This window comes from Sus scrofa, chromosome 1 (assembly GCF_000003025.6).
Source record: "Sus scrofa isolate TJ Tabasco breed Duroc chromosome 1, Sscrofa11.1, whole genome shotgun sequence".
In the NCBI taxonomy this organism is placed as follows: Eukaryota; Metazoa; Chordata; class Mammalia; order Artiodactyla; family Suidae; genus Sus; species Sus scrofa.
In genome coordinates, this window is record NC_010443.5 from 156810229 (window position 1) to 156836707 (window position 26479).

The window sequence follows — 26479 nt, forward strand, 5'->3', positions numbered from 1 at the left end:
ACTCATGATATGATGCAGCAATCGTGTTCCTTGGTATTTGCACAAATAAGTTGAATATTTATGTCTACAAGAAAACCTGCACATGGATGTTTATAGCAGCTTTATTCATAAATGGCAAAATTTGGAAGCAATCAAGATGTCCTTGAGCAAGTGAATAGATAAATTAACTGTGGTACATCCAGATAATGAAATATTATACAGAGATAAAAATAAATGAGCTATCAAGCCATGAAAAGACATGGAGGAATCTTCAATGTGTATTACTAAGTGAAGCAAGCTAATCTGAGAAGGCTACATAGTGTATGATTCCAATCACATGACATTCTGGAAAAGACGAAACTGTGAAGACAGTAAAAAGATCAGTGGTTGCCAGGGGCTGAAAGGAGGGAGAGATGAACAGGTGAGCCCAGAGGATTTTTAAGGGCACTGAAATTATCCTGTATGATACTAAATGATGGATATGTGTTATTTATACATTTGTCAAAATCCACAGAATGTGTAACACCAAGAGACATCCCAAAGGTAAGCTATGGACCTTGAGGGATAAGGATATGTCACTGCAGGTTTATCAGTTGTAACAAATGGGCCAGTCTGGTGTGGGATGTTGTGTTGGAGGCTGTGGGAACAGGGAGTATATGGAAATTCTATATTTTATGTTCAGTTGTGCTTTGAATCTAAAACAGCTCTAAAAAAAAGTCTATTCAAAAAAGTGTTGATTCTGCTCTTTTGGGCTGAAATTTTCTATACATAAATGTCAGTTTAGTTTTTTTAGTGTTTCTGCCTTTCCTTACGTGGACTAAATTTTGCCATGTAAGTGTGGCACGTTTTGTTCAGTAGTTTCTGCCCCTCTGTCTGCAGTAGGATATCTCTCATAGAATTGATATGGGATCCTAGGCTCAAGAGTTCCCTGCTCATCTTTCTTTTTTCCCTAAGATCCTTTGTCCAGCAACACACCTGCCCCTCACTATAAACTTAAGAATTTTGAGGGAATTATTTAAGCAGGAAGGGCAGATGGGTCTTTGTGCTCTTCCTGTTAAGACAGCTACAATCCCTCCTCTATACTTAACCTTTGTAAGAAATAATCACACTTACCTCTCTGGTCTTGTTCTATCCACAGTCTTTCTCATTTGTATCCAGTCTGTGGTATATATAGAGTGTGTTGGAAGATACTCTTTTTTTTTTTCATTGATCCTTTCAAATTACTTTATTTATATCTATTTTATTTTCTTTATTTTCTCATTTATATCTTTTATGTTCTTTATACTTTTAGTCAAATCAATTGTCATTTGGGTACCTTGAATTTAGTATTCACTTCTGGGAATATTATATTCTTTCATTTCTGAGAATATTATATTTTTTTCTTCTATTTATTTCTTGGGCGTTGTCATTTAACATTTGAAATGTTTCTTGTTTAATGCTAATTTTTTCTGATCTTGCATTTGTGGTGCATTTTCTTTTTTAAAAATCACAATTCCAATAACCTTTGTAATTATTTCTAATTAATTCTGGTATTTCATGTTACATTTTTTTTTTGGTTCTGATTTCTCTTTTTTTTAGATATAATGATTTTTATTTTTCATTATAGCTGGTTTACAGTGTTCTTTAAATTTTCTGCTTCTGATTTCTCCAGTTTGCTTTTATCTGCTATAAAATTTTCTGGGTTTTTGTTGTTGCTTTTGTTTGTACTTTTTTTCCCTGGGTTTTTTTTTTGTGTGTGTGTGTTTATATACTTAAATATTATTTGCATTATATTTAAATTACACTACCTATATCTGTATTTTTTTTTCTTATTAAGTTTTAATATCTCGAAATTCCTTAAACTAGTGATTCCAGGGGGAAGAGTCTTATATAAGAGAGGGGAAAAGGGTTTGGGTTTCTAGTTTTGTTTTGTTTTGTTTTTTTCTTGGCTCAGTGGTTCATTGTTCTGTTGCTAGGATGTACAACAGTTTTGTTCTTTTCTTTCTTTCTTTCTTTCTTTCTTTCTTTCTTTCTTTCTTTCTTTCTTTCTTTCTTTCTTTCTTTCCTTCCTTCCTTTTCTTTTCTTCTCTTCTCTTCTCTTTTTTTCTTTTCTTTTCTTTTCTTTCTTTCTTGGTTATGCCTGCAGTATGCAGCATTTCCCAGGCCAGGGATCAAAACTATACCACACAGCATAGCAGCGGTGACCTGAGCCATAGCAGTGGTAAAGCCAGATCCTTAATACACTGAGCTACTAGGGAACTAGCAGTTTCTTTAACATACAATTCCTTTGGGTTATGCGTGTGGTGGTCTGTTTCTTTATTGTTATTCATATGCACATTTATACATATGCATGTATATGTTTACAAATTCTATATCCTTAGATTTCATATTGTTAAGTTGAACCTTATTATCAATCACTTTGTTTTTTATATACTTCGCTAGTGGATACTGCTCCTAATAGATATTGTTCTCCAAAATGTTCTCCATGCTTCCCCAATAGTGGAACATTTGCAAAATGTCCAAAATGAAAAATCTTTGCTTACTCCCTGCACATTTCATGATCCCACTTTTTTCATTAGCTTGCACTAATTAGCCAATGGTCCATCTGGTTCTAAGTGGTTCTAACTTTGGATGAGCTCTGTCCTCATTGTTGTCTTGGCTCTTATACTACTAGGATGCCTTTGTCCTTTTTACTCTGCATTCCACCCAAATCCAAGCAGTGATGCATGGTCAGGGTCAAGTCCCCTGGTCTTGCTTATATCATTACCTACTTGACAGTATAATCTTATTCTATCTCTGACCCAAACATTAATTATAGGTGATTTTTATTTGTTCTCATTATTTCTCCATATAGTTATAGATAAAAAATAGAAGGATTTTAATATAAGAGGCTGTGATTAACATAGAAAACCGGAAACCCTCAATATACTGTTTGTAATTTACTTGGGCTCTTTAAATATTTTATATATGTTTGAATGGTTTAAAGGTATTTACCCTCCATTAGGACTTACCCAATATTTATGAATATCTGTAACTTTCATGATTATATCTTTGCTACTGTTATTTGTTCATGCAGAATGCTTTAAATTATGTCAATATTATGAAAATATTTTGAATAAATTATAAGGTTATGTTTGAATTCTTCATTACAAAAACTTCCCTAATGCTTCTAATGCTGTTAAGCAGAAAATGCGTAATTTGATTTCTTGTCACATTTATTTAACATACTAGATTATAGGCTCTTCATGGAGCAGAGCATGTTTATAATTTTTTCTACAACTGGCTTGTGCAGCACACACAATAGATACTCAAAACTTAATAGGTGAATGAAAGAATATTATACATTTTGTAAAAAATCCTCAGAATTGAATAAACTCTTTTGCCATTTCTTGGGCCGCTCCCACAGCACATGGAGGTTCCCAGGCTAGGGGTCGAATCGGAGCTGTAGCCGTCGGCCTACACCACAGCCATAGCAAAGCAGGATCCAAGCCACTTCTGCAACCTACACCACAGCTCATGGAAATGCCAGATCCTTAACCCACTGAGCAAGGCCGGGGATCAAACCTGCAACCTCATGATTCCTAGTCGGATTCGTTAACCAATGAGTCACAACGGGAACTCCAATACATCCATTTTTTAAAAAATATTAAAAACACAAAAAGGATAAGAAATTTTTAAATGCCTCCTAAAATTGCTTATTTATGGCACTCCATATTCATATCACAATTTCATTGTCCTTTGTTTAGTTGAAACTGAATTTCCTTTAAAGGAAATATGTCCCAAAAGGCCATGGCCCATTCAGTATTTATACAATCCACTGGCATCAATATTAGCCATGAAAAGCTCTAGGCAAATGTCATTTCTTATCAAGTGCAGAATTAAAATAAAAAAACCACTGAAGGCCTCAAAAGATACCCACAAAGGTGAGGTCACGCCAAACTTTCCCTTAGGTGGCTTCTGCTCATATCATGCCATGATATTAAAACATGAAAGAATAAGCTTTCACGTTAGCCTGTCCTGGTGCATTGGGAAGATGCTATTTTGCCAGAGAGAAAACAAAAGTAGGCAATGAAAGTTATTATGAAAATGACAAGATAAATCTATAATAGTTATTTAGAGCAATGTAATGATGAAGCTACCCTAAAGTTTGCACCCATGAGTCATACAAAGCAAGGAGAAATAAATTATTTAATGTCACTTATCCTCACCTAATTTTCCAAGGAAAAAAATTCTAATTTTCTCCAAATGTCTTAAAGAGAAATTTTCTGGAAGTCTGTATAGATCAATTAGTAACCTGAGATAATGATGATAGATTCTACTGTGTTCTAATACTATTAATCCTTACTCGAGCTGCCAAAGGTTTTCTATTGATACATCAAGAGAGTATTTGCTTCATTGCTTCTCTGAAGATTCATTGGCAATCTTACAATTTGAAGTCTAATTTCAGTAAGATGGAAGTAATCAATGAAAGTTTTTCCAGATTATTCTGGGTAATTCAAAATTGTGCAATTTTAAGAAAAAAAAAAAAAAGATCATACTCAGACCACCTGCAGTTCGACAAGGCTGTTTTAATAAAGATATATCTTGATCTTTGTCACAGATTAGGCTGATGTGAAAGTGTTATGTATCTCAAGACCTAAAATATTGCCTGAGATACAGGAGAGGATAAAAAAACCTTTGTTTAAAAACAAATGAATGAAGGAGTTCTCATTGTGGCTCAGCACATTAATGACCTGACTAGCATCCATAAGGATGTGGGTTCGATCCCTGGCATCCCTCAGTGGGTTAAGGATCTGGCATTGCCATGAGCTGTGGTGTAGGTCTCAGAGGCAGCTCAGATCCTGTGTTTCTATAGCTGTGGCATAGGCTTCAACTGCAGCCCTGATTCAACCCTTAGCCTGGGAGCTTCCATATGCTGCAGGTGTGGCCATAAAAAAATAAAATAAAATGAATGGATGAACATATCGTCTCCAAGAATTTATTACTGTCAATATTTCTATTTCTTAAATTTTGTCATAACCAGGATGTATTTTTTAATTAATTTATTTGTTCATTTTTAATAGTTATTTCCCCAATACATATTTTTTTTCTACTGTACAGCATGGTGACCCAGTTACACATACATGTACACATTCTATTTTCGCACATTATCATGCTCCATCATAAGTGACTAGACATAGTTCCCAGTGCTACACAGCATGATCTCATTGTTAATCCGTTCCAAAGGCAATAGTTTGCATCTTTTAATCCCAAGCTCCCTAACCACCCCACTCCCGCCCCCTCCCCCTTGGCAACCATAAGTCTATTCTGCAAGTCCATGATTTTCTTTTCTGTGGAAAGGTTCATTTGTGCCTTATATTAGATTACAGACATAAGTGGTATCATATGGTATTTGTCTTTTTCCTTCTGACTTACTTTGCTGAGTATGAGAATCTCTAGTTCCATCCATGTTGCTGTAAATGACATTACTTTTTTGTTTTTATGGCTGAGTAGTATTCCATTGTGTATATATACCACATCTTCCTAATCCGATCCTCTGTCAATGGACATTTGGGTTGTTTCCATGTCTTAGCTATTGTGAATAGTGCTGCAATGAACATGCAGGTGCATGTGTCTTTTTTAAGGAAAGTTTTCTCCAGATATATGAGCAAGAGTGGGATTGCTGGGTTATATGGCAGTTCTATACATAGATTTCTAAGGTATCTCCATACTGATTTCCATAGTGGCTGTGCCAGCTTACATTCCCACCAACAGTGCAGGAGGGTTCACTTTTTTCTATACACTCTCCAGCATTTGTTATTTGTAGACTTAATGATGGCCATTCTGACTGGTGTGAGGTGGTATCTCGTGGTAGTTTTGATTTGCATTTCTCTGATAATCAGGGATGTTGAGCCTTTTTTCATGTGCTTGTTGGCCATCTGTACATCTTCCTTGGAGAACTGTCTATTCAGGTATTTTGCCCATTTTTCAATTGGGTTGTTGGCTTTTTTGCTATTGAGTTGTATAAATTGCTTGTATATGCCAGAGATTAAGTCCTTGTCAGTTGCATCATTTGAAAATATTTTCTCCCATTCTGTAAGTTGTCTTTTTGGTTTCCTTTGCTCTGCAAAAGTTTTCAGTTTGGTTAGGTACCATATATACAAAAAAATCAGAATATACATTCTTCTCAAGTGCTCATGGAACATTCTCAAGAATTGATCACATGCTGGGGCACAAAGCTAACCTCAATAAATTTAAGAATATAGAAATTATTTCAAGTATCTTCTCTAACCACAATGGCATGAAACTAGAAATAAACACAGGAAAAGAAATGAGAAAAAAACTGTACTGCATGGAGACAAAACAACATGCTACTAAAAAACCAATGGCTCAATAAATAAATCAAGAAGAAAATTAAAAAATACCTCAAGACAAATAATAATGAAGACACAACCTCTCAAAATCTATGGGATGCCTCAAAAGCAGTGCTCAGAGGGAAATTCATAGTAATATAGGCCTTCCTCAAAAAAGAAGGAAATCTCAAATGGACAACTTAACCCAACACCTAAGTGAATTAGAAAAAGAACAACAAAAAAACCCTAAAGTCAGCAGAAGGAAGGAAATCATAAAGATCAAAGAGGAAATCAATAAAATAAAGATTAAAAAATTGATGAAATCAATAAAACCAAGAGCTGGTTCTTTGAAAAGGTAAAAAAAAAAAAAGACAAACCTCTGGCTAGACTCACCAAGAAGAGGAGAGACAAAGCCCAAATAAAATCAGAAGTGAAAAAGGAGAAGTCACAACAGATACTACAGAAATACAAAAATCACGAGAGAATACTATGAACAATTGTATGCCAAGTTTGACAACCTGGAAGAAATGGACAACTTTCTAGAGACTTACAGCCTGCCAAAACTGAATCAAGAAGAAACAGATCAACTGAACAGACTGATCACTAGCAATGAAATTGAATATGTCAAACACTCCCTACAAATAAAAGCCCAGGACCAGATGGCTTCATAGGTGAATTCTACCAAACATACAAAGAGAAACTTATACCCATCCTCATTCAACTTCTTCAAAAGGTTGAAGAAGAAGGAACACTCCCAAAGACATTCTATGATGCCACCATCACCCTAATTCCAAACGAGACAAAGATACCACCAAAAAAGAAAACTATTGGCCAATATCTTTGATGAATATACACACAAAAATTCTCAAAAAATTTTAGCCAACTGAATCCAACAACATGTAAAAAAGATCATACACCATGACCAGGTGGGATTTATCTCAGGCACACAAGGATCGTTCAACATACACAAATCAATCAATGTCATACATTGCATTAACAAAAGAAAAGTCAAAAACCACATAGTCATATCAACAGATGCAGAAAAAACATTTGGCAATGTTCAACATCCATTCATGATCAAAACTCTTACCAAAGTGGGTATAGAGGGAACATACCTTGACATAATCAAAGCCATTTATGACAAACCCACAGCAAATATAATACTCAATGGAGAAAAGCTGAAAGCCTTCCCACTAAAATCTAGAAGAAGATAGGGATGCCCACTCTCACCACTGTTATTCAACATAGTACTGGAAATCCTAGCCACAGCAATCAGACAAAAGAAATAAAAGGCATCCAAATAGGAAGAGAAGAGATAAAACTGTCACTGTATGCAGATGACATGACACTATATATAGAAAACCCTAAGGATTCAACCCAAAAACTACTTGAACTGATTAATAAATTCAGCAAAGTAGCAGGATATAAGCTTAACATTCAGAAATCAGTCACATTTCTGTATACTAACAATGACATACTAGAAAAGGAATACAAAAACACAATACCTTTTAAAATTGCACCTCAAAAAATCAAATACCTGGGAATACGCCTGACCAAGGAGGTAAAGGTCTTATATGCCGAAAACTATAAAACATTAATCAAGGAAGTTAAAGAAGATGTAAAGAAATGGAAAGATATTCCATGCTCCTGGGTTGGAAAAATTAATATTGTAAAAATGGCCATACTACCCAAAGCAATCTACAGATTCAATGCAATCCCTATCAAATTACCCATGACATTTTTCACAGAACTAGAACAAACAATCCAAACATTTATATGGAAACACCAAAGAATTGCCAAAGCAATTTTGAGAAACAAAAACTAAGCAGGAGTCATAACTCTCTCAGACTTCAGGCAATATTATGAAGCCACAGTCATCAAGACAGTGTGGTAACTGGTACCAAAACAGACAGACAGACCAATGGAACAGAATAGAGAACCCAGAAATAAACCCAGACACCTGTGGTCACTTAATCTTTGACAAAGGAGGCAAGAACATAAAATGGAGAAAAGAAAGTCTTTTTAGCAAGCATTGCTGGGAAACCTGGACAGCTGCATGCAAATCAATGAAATTAGAACACATCCTCACATCATGCACGAAAATAAACTCAAAATGGCTTAAATATTTAAATATAAGACAAAACACTATCAAACTCCTGGAAGAGAACATAGGCAAACATTCTCTGATATCAACCTTATGAGTATTTTCTCAGGTCAGTCTCCCAAAGCAACAGAAATAAGAGCAAAAATAAAACAACAGGATGTATTTTTAAGAGTTAAAATGGTTTAGATTACTTCATCCTATCATGATTCATTTTCTCTGCTGATTTCTAGTCATTTTAATTGAGCCTAAAAACTTCAAATTAGCTTCCAATATATCCTTTACTTGCTTACTGTTTGTATAGATAATTAGTATTGTTTTTTTACATTCTGATGTAATCCATTATTATCACTTGGCAAACATAACTGGATGAAAACGAATGAAGTGTCTACATTTATGGATAAAGTTGGCTGTAAGGCTGCTCTATAGTTCACACTCTAGGACAGAGAGAAGCCATATAACAATTCTACCTACCACCAGCATCACAAAAGATATGAATGTTACACTGAAATAGCAGGGACTATTCCATACTGCTAAATTTCTTAGTTTTTGTTATTAAATGTAAACAATGTTTGATGAGGAGATAAGTAGGTGTAACACAGTCATTCCATCTTTCCTGAACTTAATTTATTATAGCTTTAAAAATAATCAATGGCTTTGTTATTAATTTAGAAAATATAGTTTGGTTACAGAGAATTATAATATTGAAATGAATAGTACACTGTTAATTGGTGTCTGAATTTGGTTTCCCACTAGCAAAAAAAATTTTTTTTGTCTTTTTTGTCTTTTTAGGGCTGCACCTGAGGCCATATGGAGGTTCCCAGGCTAGAGGTCTAATCAAACCCGCAACCTCATAGTTTCTAGTCAGATTCATTAACCACTGAGCAACAACAGGAAATCCTAGCAAAAAAAAATTAATGTGACAAATAATTAAATATAAAGTCTAAATTCATTTTCAATATCTAGGATTATGATTCAGTTTAATCCCCTAACTATGGGGAGTTTTTGTTTTTGTTTTGTTTTAAATGTTATTGTACTTTGACTACTGAAATACCTTTGAATGCAAAACCTCAAATATTCTGTCTATGATTATAACATAATGGCTTCTTCACTCTAGACTTCACATAACAAAAAGGCCCAAGGTAAAATTTCAAACTTGTTTTTTTCAAATTAAAAATTGCCAGCCATTAGATATAGCAGAAACAAGATGCAAGTGTCATGGTTTTTACCCTTTGCTATAAATTAAAAGCCATGGGAGTTCCCATCGTGGGGCAGTGGTTAACGAATCCGACTAGGAACCATGAGGTTGCGGGTTCGGTCCCTGCCCTTGCTCAGTGGGTTAAGGATCTGGCGTTGCCGTGAGCTGTGGTGTAGGTTGCAGACACGGCTCGGATCCCGCGTTGCTGTGGCTCTGGCGTAGGCCGGTGGCTACAGCTCCGATTCGACCCCTAGCCTGGGAACCTCCATATGCCGCGGGAGTGGCCCAAGAAATAGCAACAACAACAACAACAACAACAACAAAAAAAGACAAAAAAAATAAAAAAATAAAAAAAAAAATAAAAGCCATGGGGTTCCCAGTCTGAAGTACTAACGTTGTAAGCGATTAAGTTTGCTCAGTTAATACTGGCACCTGGGAACTTGATAATTTGCATGTACACAAAGCTTAAGCTTCCATTCACAAACAATCTCATTGAACAAATACATCTGCAATCACCGAAAGATATCCGTATAAAAACTCAGGCTACAATGTGTTCTCTGCTTTCTTGTCAATTTGCAGTTGTCAGAACAGTTATCTATTAAGTACAAATACTAAGAAAGACTCCTGCCAGCAAATGCTTTGGGGATTGCCCAAAAGATTCAGGAATAGTAATTGGCTCACTTTGGATAATTCTTGAGCTTTGTTCATATTCTGCTTTGGACCATGTAGACCTAGGCAGCCAAACTGCCATAACTTTGCTTACAAAGCAAAGCATTCTTTGCTTACAAATGTATAGAGAAAAATAAGACTCACAAATAGCCAAGCTAGCTAAAAACAATTAAATTGATCCAGTCCTTTTTTTAACTTCTAATCAATTAAAAGAATATAATGCTTACTTGGTGTTTTTACCCCATTTTTCAACATTTTTGTATACATGTAAGGATAACCTGATCCCCTTGCTGTACAGTGGGAAAAGAAAAAAAAAAGAAAAAAAAATGCTATTTTACAAATTTTAACCAATCTCTTCCTATATTGTCTGTATATTGTCAAATTTGGTATTTATAACAAGTAGTATGATGTCATAATTTAAAAATAAAAGTGTATCTCTTTTAGTCATATGCATTTTGCTAACTTGTAAAATCCTTTAAATGTTTTACTGTAGTTTCCTTTTTATGTCCTGATTTTTGCCTCTTTCAACCCTGACTTTTTTGGGACAGCTTCATTTTGGATCCTTTAAGGTTACCTCTAAATAGGCAGAGCTTCCTTACTTGCCCACTTGCATCTCTCACAAGCATCCTATCCTAATAAATCTGTTTCTTGTCTATCAAAAAAAAGGTTACCTCTTACCTCTAAATGTCTCCTGCTATTCATAACTTTAATCATTCCCTATAAAGGAAAAGTAAAGAGATCATCAAGAGGAAAAAACTGATGCTGAATTCAGTGAAGAATAAATTTAATTAAACTTCCAATTTAAATGTAATGCCTCTGAAAGCAATGAATGTCTTTTAAATCTTTGAAAGTAAATAAATAAAAACTTCAGGTAAGAGATAACAATAAAGCACCACACACATATGCATTTATGAGACAAGTATGCTTTTTATGAATACAATCCATTCAGTCTGCATGAGAAATTAAATTTTATTTAAAAAGTGACATTAACCTACAGTCTTGCTTGATATACATATTGGAAAACACTGAATGGAGCGATAACCAAAAGTGTTAAAGCAAATGTTGCACTGGACAAAGTGAAATAGGTAAGGAAGACTTTATTCAAAGCTATGCAATAGGGGAAGGAGAATGCCAGAAAACAATTTGAGCTCAATGCAGCTGAAACATAGGCTGGATAGTTTTTAGGAGACAGAGTGGAGGTAAAGAGATCATAGGCCATCTGTGTTTGCTAATCGGTGTCTATCAAAGTCAGAGACTGGAAGATGGAGATGCCTGCTTTCTGGTTTCTTGGGGCTTAAGAGAAACTACTTGGATTTTAAAAAAGAAAAGAGGCTTTTAAAAATATTTACACTTCAAAGAGGTAGAGAAAGAATTACAACAATAATTTTTCTAAAATAAGTGCTCTAAGAAGCTGAGGTCAAGGGTCTAGAGTCAGGAAAAGGCTTGTCTAAAGTTTAGCAAGCTGAGGGGAAATTAAGGTATCTTGGTCATTAAAACTGAACATGGATTATACAGTAAGTGCCCCATTTTGCTCATTTTTTTTAGTGTACCAATTCATCTGATTAGAGTATGTTGGTGGTAGAGGGCACTGGGGAGTTTTAGGTCTCACCTGGACACCATGGCAGCATCTGAAAAGTCTCTTTGCAACTCCTCCTCCTACTTAACAACAGTGTGCTTCAGAATTTTCTTTCCCTTTAGTTGTCTCCAATTGGTTGTAAGGCAGTGACAGTACCTAAGAATTCAGACACAATTCTTATTCTCAGGATCTAGATAAGTTTAACTTTTCTTTTGTTTAGTGTAACTTCTCAAAAAGTGGACATATTAAACAAATTTCTCAATAGTATTCCATTATGTGATTTATAGAGAGTAGAACCTAGGTACATATTGTCTTTTACCAAAAATCAAAAATTAAAATTTCCCCAAACTAAGCAATCATTCACATTTATTCATGTTTAATATGTTTTAATTATCAAAAAAATGAAGTGCAGCATTATACCTAGGAATATAATTTGATAAGGAGAGAATAAGTTGAAAAACAATGCCCAATATCTTTAATGACAGATATAGAAAAGGTAAAAAATTCCATTTTTGTAGTTGGGTACTATAATGAAATTACATAAAAGCCAAGCATGAAGAGGAAATCATAATTCTGTGAAATTATTTCACTGAAAGCTAAAGTAATAGAAGACTTTTTTTTAGCTTGCTTGCTGCAAAATATCTCTTTCTACTACTGTGTAATACTGCTTCTTTGCAGCTGCTAAGATCTGAGTATGTTCCCCAAAAATTTGTATGTTAAATCCTAACCCCCATTAAGATGATATTAGGAGGAAGAGCCATTGGGGTTCTCAGGTCTTGAGGGCAGAACCTGACGATGGGATTAGTATCCTTATGAAAGAGGCTTTTGGTTGGGATCCCTAGAGTCTTCCACCATGTGAAGACATACTGAGAAAGCTCTGGCTGTCAGGGAGAAAGAGGACCCTAATCCAACATACTGATACCCTAATCTCCGATTTCATAGCCTCCAGGACTATAATCAATACATTTCTGTTGTTTATGAGCTAGCCAGCCTATGGTATTTTGATATAGCAGACTAAAATGACTAGGACACTGGCATTTTATCAGATGACGTTCCTCATTTCCTATGCCGACCCCTGGAACTCTCAGCATACATGGAAAATAGCTCAGTCATTGAAGTATAGTGGAAAAAAAAAGCACCGTGGTCTCCCCCAACCTTTAAAGTACTGTGAGGCAAATCTTGTAAATATTAAACCACTTAGATTTTGAGTGTGCTTATCACAGAAGTTCATATATGATTAATATATGAGAATAAGTTAGAGAGATAAGTGGGTAAATATTGTTTAGATTATCTCCATTAGAAATTAGTCATGTGACCAAAGCTCTTAGCCACTAATTTTACACTGAGCTGTCTTATACTTGCCAAGAATTCAATTGTTTGAATTTTAGAAGGTAATGTGGTTTTAAAAAATCGTGTACTTTAGAAGTGTACAGATCTTAAAGTTTAGACTTTTGTTAATAGTAAAATTCATGCCCAGATACAGGGTTACCTCTTTTCTGCAGATAATGACAGACTTTCCTGGAGGCTGGTCTAAAACTTCCCTTAAACGCAAATATGCATAGTCTGAAGCATTTTTAATTGCTCAAAAGTAGTTTGATTAAAGATCCTAAATACTACGGAAGATTTTGAGAACAAGAGTTATTAATCTACACCCACTATGTTAAAAATAACCTTAGCCAGATTTATAAAAATGATTGAGCTGTGAGCAAAATGTCCTCAAGCCAAAGGTTCACAAGATACAAGAGACACACCAATATAATCATAATTAGGTGAAATAAACTGTTAAATGGAATTATTTAGTGTTCTCCTGAAGATGTTCCTGAGAAAAAAATATAAATTTGCTTTTGCCTTATTGATACTGACTAGTTTCTTGAGGTGACTTTCTAAAGTGGAACATTAAGCTAAGGTTATCAGCGTTAGGAACAACTTGTCTTCCTATTTGCTTTGACAGGAGAACAATGCATGTGTTTTACATAAAAGCTAGATTAAATCATTCAGGTGCATACATAAATAGAAAGACTGATGTCTTGCTCTGTCACATATTATTTAGAAATAGTAGCTGACTTACATAATATGAGGGTCTATCATAATACTCTGATAAGGATCCAAAGATTTTTTTTTTTTTAAAAAAGGAAAATCTTTGGAAGTGAGGCATCCACAGGCCCCTCGACAGATGCCCTCCCCAACAGTCCATGGTGGGGCGTGTTTCATGGACAGGCTCAAGCTGCACATGTTTGGATGCATCTCAGATTTTATTCCATGGCTCCATTTCCCCTGGGCCACTTCCAGCCAATGACTGAGCATGGCTGGAAGGTCAGTAATGAGTCATTCCTCCCCATTGTGGCAGGAATCCTCCTTGGGAAACTCTTCTCTAGGGACTCTTAATCAGTCTTGCTGAAGCTCTCTCAGATTTGCATGGTGCTGAGGTTCTCCTACCTAATACTTTGTTCCTTGCTCACCTTGCTCAGAGATTAAGAAGGATGTGCAAAGTGATCAAGAAGGTTCTACTCTTGGAGTTCCCGTCATAGTGCAGCGGAAACGAATCTGACTAGGAACCATGAGGTTGTGGGTTCGATCCCTGGCCTCGTTCAGTGTGTTAAAGATCTAGCATTGCCGGGAGCTGTGGTGTAAGTGGCAGATGTGGCTCGGATGCTGAGTTGCTGTGGCTCTGGTGTAGGCCCTCAGCTGTAGCTCTGAAAAGAGCCCTAGCCTGGAACCTCCATATGCCACAGGGGTGGCCCTAAAAAGACAAAAGACAAAAAAAAAAAAAAAAAAGGATTTACTCTCTATGTTTCTGTCTTCATCCTTCATACACATTTCTCTCAACACACTTCTTGTACATCTAATCTCATATTGACATTTCCATCTAAAGTCACCTGAACTGATAACCGAAACATATTTTGAGATCAGACCACTTGACTAATTTTGTCTCTAGAATGAGATGTTTATTTAAAAAATGCCAATATTCCAGCCAGGTTTAAAATCTTTCACTTATGGAAAAATAAGTATATAGCTTTTTCTTTTTTTTTTAAAAAGAGTCTGTATGTAGACTTGAAAATAATAAATAGCTCTTGTACTGCACATTCCCTTCTGTTTTTTCTATTTTGAGAATTTAAACTAGAAACATCTTGACACAGAATCACTCCCCGTTGACCCTCATCTTTCAGGTGGTAACAAATATTATTTTTCCAGTTTGTAACAAAGCTCTATAATCAATACAGGCAAGAAATGGTGAGGAATCAATAAAGAGAGGGCAGTTTATACTTCTGAGGAACTTAATATTTGTTGTAAGAACTAGGAGAGCAGAGCAGTGTAGAAATATATGATGAGGAGTTCCCGTTGTGGTGCAGCAGAAACAAATCTGACTAGGAACAATAAAGTTTTGGGCTTGATTCCTGGTCTCACTCAGTGGGTTAAGATCTGGCATTGCCATGAGCTGTGACGTAGGTGGCAGATGCGGCTCAGATTCTGTGTTGCTGTGGCTGTGGCATAGCCCGGCAGCTGTAGCTCCGATTCAACTCCCAGCTTGGGAACCTCTATATGGCGCAGGTGCGGCCCTAAAAAGACCAAGAAAAAGAAATATATGATATATAGATAAAATATTTTGAAGATCTGACTATAAAAATTTGTGGTACTCATATCAAAAATTATTTGTGATTTATTTTTAGCATTGTAATAACTACCTGCAGATCAAAAAACTGGTAAGCTATCACATGCCCATAATGGTTTAACTTTTCATTTCAAAAAAGCAAGAGGAAAAATTTAGGAGAACAATGACAGGGACCTGGGCTTCTCAGGCAAAATTCACAATACAAATGATTTAGCAAAAGTTTCAGGCTTCCACAAAGTCTTTTGCGAGAGCCAGATAGTCAATAACAGATTGGTTGAGTCTCAGACAAACTCCACACAAAAAGATCTAATCAAGATGAGAAAAAGCAGTGGGATAGAGACTCAAGCCACTGAACTACTCAAATCATTGGAAATTAAATTATTCCCAGCTGTATCTCAGTAGATACCTCTATAAAGATAAAACATGTTTTTCCTTCAATAAATGACACCTCCTATGATTGTCCAGACCATTTAAAACCATTGAAGAGTCTCAAAAAAAAAAAAAAGTTAGGGTGAAACTTCAAAATAGCCAAGTTTTATGCTAGTGACCCAAACTGTGAGACACTATGCACATTCGCTGTACACAATATATTGTGGAGTTAAGCCAAGTATGTGTACCTTATGATCCATGTCTTATATATTGTATGTGTAGTGTAGTGTATAGTATCATTTATATATATATATGTTTGTGTCCTGTACATAAAACTTCACTTCCAAATTTTACATTACATTCTATATTTGGTAGTCTCCTGATTTTATTCAAACATTAAAATTTTGACCTTCATTAAGAGTGATATAACTTGTTTTTGTTGACTAGTATGTCTGCTTTGTGTTTTACACAGACTAAAAGTCAAGGAGAGGAAAGGCTGCCAGATGGAACCTGAATGCTCTCAGCCCCACAGGCACCAGAGAAACATGATTTAAATCTCTCCAAATACTGCTTTTGTACACTCTTGCTCTTGTATTTATTATTTAGCAAGGTGGACTTATTATCTAAGAAATACTCTATACTTGGCCATAATCGGTGAGAGCTAATTCCATTATCTCCATTCTAAGAATTAATATTTCCATTTTTCAGGTTGAAAATTACCCAAAATTATTTTGCTAAAATTAGTTCAAAAAATTTTTTATGTAGCCTTAGAATAACTTAGAGTTGTTTTTTTTTTCATTTTAGAGCAAGTCTTCTTTCTTTTGAAAATAGTAAAACATTATGATTATTTTGATTATCAGATATTTTGATGACTTTTTAAAAATAATCAGATGTTTTAATAAATAAATAGTGCTATATCAGGTGTGGAAAAGTGCCGTGAGATAGAGACCAGGATAAGAATTCAACAGTGCATGATTCCCTCCCTCTGTTCCAGAAAATTCCAGTTTAGTAAGTCTTTTATATGTCCAAGATATCATATTTGCATACTAATTTGAATAAAAGATATAGCATTGATAACAGAGCTTTACATAAGTGTAACAAAATTTATAGTAATCATATTAGACTAAGAAAATTAGGAATAGGATTAATTTTTACTGCTATGTTTAAATTCAATAGTCATACATTTCATTTTATATAAAAATTATTACTTTAAAGATAGGTTCATATAAAACCATGATAAACTCCAGGTATGGAGTATTCTCTACAAAATATGGATATGAAAATGATGTGGAAACATACCAAATTTAATGGAAATTTAACAGTAATATATTTAAACAGTAAAATTTTTGTTGCTTATCAAATAATCTCCTACTTTAAAAAGTATTAACCAATTGTTTGAAATACTTAAAAACCCTGAGAATCTTTTTTTTTTTTTTTTTTTTGTCTTTTTGTATTGTTTAGGGCCGCACCTGCGGCATATGGTGGTTTCCAGGCTAGGGGTCTAATTGGAGCTACAGCTGCCAGCCTATACCAGAGCCACAGCAACGTGGGATCCATAACCCACTGACCGAGACCAGGGATTGAACCCCCAACCTCATGGTTCCTAGTCGGATTCGTTAACCACTGCACCACAATAGGAACTCCAAAACCCTGAGAATCTTGATGAGTATTTTTACTGAATGGAATTGTGATTTAAAAAAATTATTGTGTACAAACCTAGTAACATTTTAATAGAATAAGATTAATATCACTGTTTACTGAACTCTGTTTTCAAAACACTGGAAAAAATCATGAGCATTTAAAATTTTGTTTGTTTTTCTGAAGCCTGGAAATGACACACATGCAGACAATGTACCTGAGAAAGATGCTAAAATGGGAAAGACAAGAATCAGAGTAACAGGTTTTTGTATCTCTGATAGATTAACAAATGGACGATATTACTTGAAAATCATGCTGAGAAATGATACAACTGTTTTTTGGGTGATTTTTATGAGCCATTTTCTTTGACAGAACATCTTCCATCGTTATGGTTTAGCATCCTTTTCTAATGCATTGCCGTACTGGCTTTATGTGGTACTCTGAGATGGTTAAGTAATTAATTACTGAGAAGATCCTCTAAGGAATTAAAACCATGTTGCCTCAAAAATAAAGCTCTGAAACAAACTGGCATTTACAAACAACCTCACTTAATACACAAAAAAAATAGTGGTGAGAGAGAGACTGGGAAACATTCATGATATAAGATCACGGTAAGAGTTATTGTGGCTCATAGCTGAACACACCACCTCAAAGCCAGGACGGTAATTGCTCTGTGTACTTTTATGAGATGGACAGCCAGGTATGGCCACAAGGCGAGACAGGGGAGAGGCTTAGGAAAACAAAGCTTATTATAGTCTAAGGTCCTAGAGACAGAATTCTTACACAAGTAGGGCCACATATAGGAGATACACCAGAATGGTCAGGAGGCAGAAGACAGTAGGAGGGGAGGTCTTTACTGGGGTTTCTTTTCTGGGGAGGGCAGGGCACAGTAAACAGTTAGGATTGGCTATTTGGGATAATTTCGGCAGCTCCACACTATAGGGGTTGTCCCCGGTTGCCTGGCACCTGACGCCGTCTGATAAAGGCCAAGGAATATTGGCTCCGGAGTTTATGGCCGGATAGCAGTGACCTAGCTCCAGACTGGTTAGTTTGCATAATAATGACATTCTCTGCCTGGGCTTTTTAAAAATCTCTAAGAATTGGCTAGTCCCAAAAGATATTGGGAGGGTCTCCAGTAAGAAAGTTTCTTCCTTCCTGTCTTTCTTTCTTTCCTTTCCTTTTCTTTCTTTTTCTTTCTTTCTTTCTTTCTTTCTTTCTTTCTTTCTTTCTTTCTTTCTTTCTTTCTTTCTTTCTTTCTTTCTTTCTTTCTTTCTTCCTTCCTTCCTTCCTTCCTTCCTTTCTTTCTTTCTTTCTTCCTTTCTTTCTCTCTCTTTCTTTCTCTTTCTTTTTCTTTCCTTCTTTCCTTCCTTCCATCCTTTCTTTTTTTTAAGATGTCAAAACAGTATACTATATAGAAAATATAAACTAGAAAATGCAACAATAATACCTACCATTTACTGAAGGTTTAGTTTGTGCTAGACTCTCAATCATTATATGGATTTCATCTATTTTTAGAGGTTAGTAATAGCAGAGTCAATACAACCTCTGGTCTGACTGTAAACACTCTTAACTACTCTTCTATATTAAATACATACAACTATATTATTGTCCTTACAATTCAGGAAAAACTTCTTGGAAATTAATAATTATTTATTTGGTTCCTGTGTTACGCTTCCATAGTTATGCCCCAGGATCACTTATTCAAGAATGATGATACCTGTGACTACAATGAATTTAGCTATTCCCTTATTTAACCTATATCACTATGGGATTCTATATAATTATATTTTATTTTATTTTTTTGACTTTTTGTCTTTTACAGGGCCGCACCCTCAGCATATGGAGGTTCCCAGGCTAGGGGTCCAAATGGAGATACAGCCACTGGCCTATGCCACAGCTCACAGCAACGCCGGATCTTTAACCCACTGAGCAAGGCCAGGGATCAAACCCTCAACCTCATGGTTCCTCACCAGATTCACTAACCACTGAGCCACGACAGGAACTCCAATGTAATTATATTTTATAGGTGTAACAAAATATAAATATGGAATGTTCACTTTTCCAAACTCATATGATCACCCAATATCACTGTTAAGATGTAAGCTACATTGGCAAGTTGATTTTGACTACCATGATATATCTATCTGCCAACTAGATTGAGCATATTTAATTAAAAGATTTTAATTTAGAGTAAATTAAATTTAAAATAAATTAAATTTATAAAACTAAAATGTCAAAACAGTGTTATCAAAAAGGAAACTATGATTAACAGTATAAAAGTTCTGGTAATCCAGTATATTGGAAAATGGTGGATGAGGGTTACACTGAATCTACATAACTTAAGACAGATTTTGTATCCCTTGAAGACACAGTACATAATTGATTTGTCTTTGCCTAATGCATATGTAGTATTTGGCTTATGATATAAACATAATAATTGTGAAATTGATAAAATTAGATGACATAAGGAAATGTAATCTATTTCATCTTTCTTAATTCTCTAAAGCCTGGAAGAGCAGAGCTTTGTTTTATACACAATTTTGCCAGCTTTCCTTACCCTGAGATTTCTCATATACTTATTTTCTTACTTTTCCTTCACAACCAACCTCATTTGCTCTGTCCTTGCTTTTTTTCATTTCTGTTTGATGCGTTGTACTGCAAGACTGCTCAAGTGTTTTAGAAGTAGTGAAGATAATAAATATTTTTAAAAATACACATTTCACTTTTATGTGAATCTGAAAAATCTATGTGACTATGACATTGACAAAAAAGACTTATCTTCTACAGGACTAAAAATCCACATAGTAATATATTAAAAATTATGTCTCATTCCCATCTGATTTCTACTACACATTTATACAGGTTGCCCTTAAGGTTCACATTTGAATTGAATGTCATTGAATATATTTTGGCTTAGAATTCAGGCTTCTTTGGTGTTATTGTCAACCTTACCCGCTTCCTCTCATTCATCAAATCCTCTTCTTTACATCTTATTATAATACTGTCTTAACTTCTCTGGAGTAACACAGCTGATTTTTTTTTTTTTTCTCTTTATGCTGTTCCTTCACTTTTGGCTCAATTTCCATTTTAGAACCAGAGTAAGAAGTTTTAGATTTAGTTGCCATAGCAGTGATGCTGTACTTCTGTTTTCATGTGCTTGCTTGCTACATAAGCAGACTCTTTTAGAAAATGACTTTACTTGAAGGAAATTTAATATTATCATATTTATCAGAAAATCCAAAAATAAGTACTATATTTAAATATTTTTCTCAATTATGGATTTCTTTGTATTCATCTTCAATGAATTCAGGTTATTCATTCTGGTCCATAAGTTTTATGTTCTTTTTTTTCCTTTTTTCTTTTCTTTTCTTTCTTTTCCTTTTTTCCTGCAGGCCCGGGAACCTGCAACACATGAAAGTTCCCGGGTCAGGGGTTGAATTGGAGTTGTAGCTGCTGGCCTATACCACAACCACAGCAATATCAGATCCAAGCTGATCAACGAGCTCCATACACCACAGCTTGCAGCAATGCTGGATCCTTAGCCCACTGAGAGAGGCCAGGGACTGAATCCACATCTTCAGACACTACGTTAGGTTCTTAACCTGCTAAGCCACGACAGTAACTCCAATTTTTGCATTCTTTAGTTTCAAAAGTATGTGTACTTTAGAGGTGTGAGTATATAAAAGCAGAATCTTAAGACAGAATGAAATAATCAATAATAGGGACATTGGCAAAAACGATGATGTTATTTTAAATAAATCATTTTGTTTAAGAAACAAAGTTAAACCTGTCAATTTGTATGCAAACTTTACTGTCATCCCTCCCAACATAGTTATTATTCGTGAAAGAAGGATCACCAAAATTCTGAAGGTTAAAATTAATATTACTTTCAGAAAAAATATAGCTGCATGTATTTCCTTTTATCTATTAGGTACTTAGTTGCACTTGAAAAATGATTTTTAAAAATCTCTTCAAAATTGTATTTTCCCAGCACCAGGGTTGAAATAGAATGAAATTAAGATATGTGATAAGCTTACTACTACTTATGTGAATAGCCCCCCATAAATTTCACATATTTCTTTTTTGGTATCATAGTGTGATGAGGTCCAGTTTCTTATTCTCAAAATCCTAGCTTAATTTTGAGGTTTCTATCCATACTTCTGTGACACACCAGTGTCAATCCTCCTTCATGGCTGGGGGAGAGTCCTCCACGTAAGATACATAATTTTCCAGTGCTTAGAAATGAAAAGAAATAGGTATATTTTCCCTGACAATCATTTCAGCAGGTTCCATGAAGAGGGAGCCAAAGTAAAGATTAAAATTGTATCTGAAAACTCAGAATTAGACAATTTAACATACCCCACTACTGCTTCTTTGAAATCTGTATATAATTGTTGCATGGACACAAGAATGTTTATAAAATTATTCATCTTCCTATGTTCAAATATTGAAAATTTGTTCCCTTTTTTGGAACTAGTTTTTACTCCCCAAGTATTAAAAAAAAATACAAAAAAAAACCTCTTAAAAGAGTACCATATTCCATATTCTTCCAGTCTTCCTTCTATATTTCTTAGAGACATATGTGAGGTAATTAATTTTGTATTATATAATCTCAACTTCTATTTTATTTTACCTTCAGATTTCCAGAATAGAAAAAAATGAAAAATGGAAAGCAATACATGTTCAGCCATGTAAAAGAAGAAGGCAGTGAAGGAAGAAAATGGTAATGTTTCCAATTTGGAATGATCATTTTGAACTAAGTAATCAATTGCCCTTTGGTTAGCCCAGAAAGGTGCTGCAGAGAGGGGAGTATGCTAGAGGGAGGGGAGAGATTGTTTCAGGGCAAGAGAGGATGTGAAAGGAAAAGAATTACTGGGAAGATGACTCTCCTATTAAGAGAATGAATGTGAAACTATATGGTGAACTAGTAAGGACTTCTAATAGAAAACTTAGTGATCTAGGACTTCTCAAGAATAGAAATGAGGAACCAAAACCTCTATAAAAGGGCATATCACTAAAGCGATGAGCAAAGGAAAATTTAAGCAAACATGAGCTCAGTTTTGCACAGTAAAACCTTATTTTCATAAGGTTCATCTGAGTTATAATTGATGTTCATTGAATTTATGATTTTGTGTCTTTTGCAAGGAACTTTTGGAAATATTTTAAATCTTGTTTCCATTTATTTTTTTCTGGTGACTTTTTTTAGATATTCAGAGCATGAAAATACCTGAAGCGTATATACTTACTTTGCGTCTAAAAAAGGAAGTTCATTCGAAACCCAGAATCACCTTAAAATGTAAGCAATGGAAGTACTTCTCATTTATGGAAAATGTTGAGCACATGGGCTCTGACTAATTAGCTTCAAGACTGGAGTTCCCCACATGCAGCTCAGCGGAAATGAATCTGACTAGCATTCATGAGGACGCAGGTTTGATCCCTGGCCTTACTCAATGGATTAAGGATCCAGTGTTACTGTGAGATGTGGTGTAGGTCGCAGACATGGCTCGGATCTGGAGTTGCTGTGGCTGTGGTGTAGGCCAGTGGTTATATCTTTCATTTGACCCCTCGCCTGAGAACCTCCATATGCTACTGGTATGGCCCTAAAAAGACCCAAAAGAAAAAAATTAGCTTCAGAACTGCTTAGATACCCACATATGTAAGGAAAAGCGATTTTGATTACATGGGCAAAACAAAAAGAATGCACTCAGGTAATAAATACCAAAATTATTAGTTAATGTTCAAAAGCAAGTAGGGGAACAGCTGAGAGGAACTGACCAGGCACTTGAACCTCATGCATCTTTATATATGGAGGATCTATGTTCTCCTATTACATTTGGATCTATGTTCTCCTATTACATTTGGCTTCTTACATAAGAAGGAGTTCAAGGTTTGAGTACCTTTGGCCAGCACTGGGATCACATATTTCCAGCTTATAAAAAGTAATGTTCTCCATCTTGCTTTCAGTTTGAAAATTTTGCAGGGGTGATTTTGGTTGCTCCAGCTTGTCCTCTGTTCGAACTCTTAAACCAAGCACCATGGTCCATGAAAGAGGATCAGACAACATTCACTGGCATCACATAAAAAGTAAAAGTAGGAAGGCAAGATGGCAGAAGAGTAGGGGGACACGCTCGCTCTCTCCCACAAACACAACAAGAAAAAAAAACACATCTACAGGTTAAATGACTCTCACAGAACAGCAATTAATCGCTGGCAGAAGAACCTAAACTCCAATAATGGCAAGACTCTCATGACATAACTGGGTAATACAAGAGAAAAAAGGAGAGTGAGAGAAGAGGAATTGGGGCTGGACGGGTTCTCCCGAAAGGGAACTGTGGAGGAGAAAGGGATCCCACAAACCTGGAAAGTCACCTACTCAATGGAAAGACCAGCTGAATCCGAGGGATCTCCAGATGCAGAGAAGAGCATAGCAGTAAGTCTGAGATCTGAAGAGCAGAGTGATAACAGAACAGATCATCCGAACTATTGGCACAATCAACAAAAACGGAGACGCTCAGGTGGGGGCTGGGCACCGAGACCTCGGCTCTGGAGGTTGGTCCCCAAGAATGGGATGGGGTGGGCAGGGCAGAGACTGCTTGGGAACTAGGAACCTGTCAGTCAGGTTGGAGGGGCAGAGACTGCCTGGAAGTCTAGAAAGTGGAACATCATGGGTGGAGGGAGCAATTTCCCAAGGGCTGTGGAGTGGAAAGCCACATCAGAGAGAACATGGGAGAAGAGTGGATTTGTAGGAGAGACAAGGCACCAGTACTGGGAAGGGGAGAGGAGGAGGGGTGGGCTGCCATAGAATACTCCCCACACCACAGTGAGCTCACTTGCCTGCCAGCTATCTGAAAGCTGTGCTTCCCAGTGCATCCCCCCTCCCCGACCCGGCGCACACGTGCCGGACCTGAGACGGCCTGCCATCTCAGAGGGTTGGCCTCACCATCTGGGGGAAGCCTATCACCACAGGGGCTTTCCCTGCCCTGGCCTGCCTGCCCCCTGGAAGGGCTACACCCCCACGGAGCAGCACCCAGCACTGCAAGCCCCATGGAAAAGGCTGGAAGCCCAGAAAAGCTAGAACAAGCTCGGCCCAGACATGAAAAATCTGCCTTCATTCCAAGGCAGTCCTTCCAATTCTGACTGCCCTGGAGAAGAGCCTCTTGGGTTCTCAGCAGCCCAGCTATCTGCTCCAGCCCATGGGGGGGTGCTGCACTCCCGTAGAACAGCTGCCCAGCACCACCAACCCCCTGTAAGAGCCCTACAGCCCCAAAACACCAGAGCAAGCTCTGCCCCACTGAGTGAAATCTGCTTCCATTGTGGTGCAGACCTCCCAGTCCTGTCTCCCCTCAGGAAGTCCTCTTTTGCTTCAGAGATACCCTGTCAGCCACGCCCACCCTCTGGAAAAGCCATGCTACCTTAAACAAGACCAACCAACAACGCCAGCCCTCAGGAAACATTCCATGGCAGTGACAAGGCAAACACTGCCCTTCCATGGGGAGTACAACTCCACCAAGAAAAAGAAAACAACAAGCAAGATGAAGAAGCTGAGAAACCACCCCCAGTTAAACCAACAGGAGAATTCACCTAAAGCAGTCAACAATGAAACAGACCTCTGCAGTCTGACAGACTTGGAGTTCAAATGAGAAATAGAGAAAATACTGAAGGAATTAAGAGAAGATATGAATGGTAATGCAGACACCCTCATAAAGGAACTAGAAAATACAAGGAGGAGCCAAGAAAAACTAGAACATTCATTTGCAGAGATACAAACAGAACTAAGGGCAGTAAAAACCAGAATGAATAATGCAGAAGAATGAATCAGTGATGTGGAAGATAGAATAATGGAAATCACCCAATCAGGTCAGCAGACAGAAAAAAAAATGAAAAACATGAAAACAATATAAGAGACCTATGGGATAATATAAAGCAGGCCAATCTATGCATAATAGGAATTCCTGAAGGAGTAAAAAAAGATAAGGCGATGGAAAATATATTTGACGAAATTATCACTGGAAACTTCCCAAATCTAAAGGATACTGAGTTCAAGATACAAGAAGCACAGAGGGCCCCAAACAAGTTGAACCCAAATTGACCCACACCAAGACACATCATAATAAAAATGGCAAAAGGTAGTGATAAAGAGAGGATCCTAAAGGCAGCAAGAGAAAAGCAGAATGTTACTTACAAGGGAACCACCTGATTTCTCTACAGAAACTCTACAGGCCAGGAGGGAATGGCAAGAAATATTTAAAGTGCTAAAAGGAAAAAACATGCAACCTAGAATACTCTATCCAGCAAGAATATCATTTAAAATAGAAGGGGAAATAAAAATTTTTTCCAACAAACACAAGCTAAAAGAATACAGCAATACAAAACCCAGGCTAAAAGAAATACTGAAAGGGCTTCTCTAAACCAAAAAGAAAGGAAGGAAAGGGAAGAAAAAAGAAAAAAAAAAAAAGAAAGAAGAAGAGGAAGAACTAGGATTGAGGAAACCACAGAGAACAGTCACTCAAATAAGCCAGCATACAGATTTAATAATGAACAAGTTTTAAACAAAATAAAATTAAAAAGAAAAAAGAGTCCTAAAAACCATAAAATGTGGGCAAGGGAAGTAAGGAAATAAATAGACCCTTTTTTTAAAAAAAAAAATTGTTTTGTTTGTTTTTTTCTCTTCTTAATTTTAGTATAGTAATGAAGTGTTTGAACCTACAGGACCATCAGGCTAAAACACACAATTATAGGAAGGGGTTAGCATACTTAAAAAACAGGACAACCACAAGCCAAAACCAAACACTGCATTCACAAAAAATGAAAAAAAAAAAGCACTCAAACAGATAATAACCAGAGACCATCCAACCAAAAAATGAAAGGAAGAATGGAGAACCATAGAATCAACTGGAACACGAGGTTCAAAATGGCAATAAATAATCATCCATCAATTATCACTTTAAATGTCAATGGACTGAATGCTTCAATCAAAAGACACAGAGTGGCTGAGTGGATAAAAAGGCAAAAATCTTCAATATGCTGC